We start from the raw sequence: 2,528 nt of genomic DNA on the forward strand, positions 1-2,528 counted from the left end.
TATTTAATTTTTTAAAACAACCAGCATCTGACACTATTAAAGATACAAAATAGCTATACAAAAGCATGACTACTATCTTTAATCTAAACAAAAAAAAAAAAAAAGACTACAATTTACTAGTGATACACAACAGGCTTAGAAGGGATAAAATGTTTTTATCTGTATTCATATATCTTAGAATAGGGAATAATAAAGTAAATATGTAAAACAGGATTTTTTAATAAATAACAGAGATTAGCCCTTACTGCTACTGAATAAGGTGCCAAAACTAAATTAGGTTAGTTAACTTTTATTATGACTAGCCACACAGCGTACCATATATAATATGAACTAATTTTTACTGTTACAGCATGCTGAATAGAAGAATTAGAACCTTTACTGTTCGTGGGTTTTATTAAACTTAATCATTTTATCCTCTATTTGCTTCTGTCATGCCATGTGTAAATTGGGTGCCAGCTAATAGCTGTGGATTAACTTCTAATGGATTTGCATCCCATCCATAGAGAATTAGACACCATTCTCACCCACTTGTACCACAGAAACAAGAGTTAAGCATCGGCCCTATGTTCCTTTCAATCATGGAATGAATTAACTTATCTTGTTAATCTTTTTACCTTAAACTTTATTATTGCTGCCCATACATTAGCACATAAGGTTGACTGATATTTACTAATACTGTTCATGAGGCACTGTAAACAAGGTACCCTAGACTTTAATGTTACTGTCTTAAGTTAGCATAAGTAAGGCAGACTAAAATGTTCTACACTTAGGTAGATTACCCTTTCCTGGTATCAGGCAGGTGGTAGCACTGCCTACGTGGGGATGGCTTGGATTGTTCATCAAAATGGTATCTTAAATATCTCCTTAATAGGTTATCAGAACTAACAACACTATACAGTGTTTCATTTTATAACACTATCTACCTAATGACTGAAGCACAAATTCCAGAAATGTCTGTAAGTATAACAGAACAAAGTTTGAATTTCTTGCTCTTCTTTCTTCTGCTTCTTTTATATTACATGATAACTCAAAAACTAAATCAACGGTGTCAACCAATTTCAATGAGGTGACATAGTTTCAAATGGAGTATCCACTTTTATAAATATTATTAAATAGTGGTAACTAAAAAAACAGCATAATTCTAGTGTAAATGATGTTATCATTACCCCTTGAAATTAACTTTCTTACACAAATTTGGTGTTCCTTTAACCCTACCAACACGGGTCAAAGGCCATGTCAACGCATTTATTGACTTGCATTCAAAATATTATTGAATTACTATTTTATGAATGTATGTCAATAAGTTTGATATCAAATTGTACATTATATTTCAGATTTTAGTAGTATACATTAATTTCTTAATTTAAAAGTAAATATTAAAAAGTAAAATTATATATATCAATTTTTGTGTGTCACGTGATATTTTGAGTGCTGCATTGGTTCAAATTAGATGTTTATAGTGTCCATGTACAAAGTCTACAATTTCTTATGAATTAGATACTCAAATTTTCAATATTGACAAGCTAGAATATAAAATTGAACCTCCTATCTTTTCTATTTGATTTTTTATACTTTACCATCCTCACTGCTTCTTTTAAGCGTGTACCTAGTTCCTAAAACCTATTTCCTTTCTTGATCACAGGTATTAAAAACCAAGTTTTAGCATTATAAGCCGTTAGAGTTAACACTGAGCCACTGGGGAAGGGAGCTCCTCTAGTGTTCCAGCCTTCAAAACTAGTGCCAGGCAAAGCCACAGGGCACACAGATTAGAATCTGGTCAACAATTTTATAACTAAAAGACATTAGTGTAAACAGATAGTTTGTGTGTGTTTGTGCACTTGTTTTTCTTTGTTTTCTGCATCCAAGTTATTTTCTGAGATATTAACATATTATTGAATCAACATAGGTGGCCCCACCCACCTCTTCAATTTTTGAAAATACTTGCTTACGTACATCTACTTTGCCTAATGACATGTGTATAACCAAATGGTTTTCTCAGCCTGTGCAAAGTATTTGCATGGCAAACTCTTTCTATTCATGCTAGATTCCAAGCACTAAAGTAAGACATTAGTGAGTTTGAAATTTCATATTTTTTTAGACCCAAATACAGCTTAGTTTCTGAACTTGATAAATTATAGTGGAATTTTGTGGTATTGTTATAGTCATTTATGATTTTTGGTTATTTCGAAATGTATATATAAAAAACCTAAAAAAAATTATTTCATTTCACATCCTCCACATGCAAAATTTTATAAAGATGAGCAACTTAAGGCAAGCGGCAAAACGAGTACAAAGTTTATAACTAGAAGAGATAATTGCTATACTTCTTTATTTCCTGTTCTATGTTTTAAGAAAAATAAGTTTAATAACTTATTTGTAAATAGTAATAATGTATTAGGTCGTCAAAGAAATTAATGTCGCATTTTAGGACACTTTCTTTAACCACCCCCAAAAAAGCACATCACGTGCAATAGTTAAAAGAACTGCCAGAATGTCACATTAGTGTAGCCTATATAATGTGTAAAGTT

The 2,528-nt window shown here is 31.3% G+C and overlaps 1 protein-coding gene across 2 annotated transcripts in view; it reads right to left on the minus strand.

Annotated features, from left to right (window-relative positions):
* Window positions 1–2,528, minus strand: part of LOC106460399 (cAMP-dependent protein kinase regulatory subunit-like) — a 44,383-nt gene that overhangs the window by 18,037 nt on the left and 23,818 nt on the right. The gene's annotated exons all lie outside the window — the stretch shown is intronic.

This window comes from Limulus polyphemus, unplaced genomic scaffold, assembly GCF_000517525.1.
Source record: "Limulus polyphemus unplaced genomic scaffold, Limulus_polyphemus-2.1.2 Scaffold764, whole genome shotgun sequence".
NCBI lineage: Eukaryota > Metazoa > Arthropoda > Merostomata > Xiphosura > Limulidae > Limulus > Limulus polyphemus.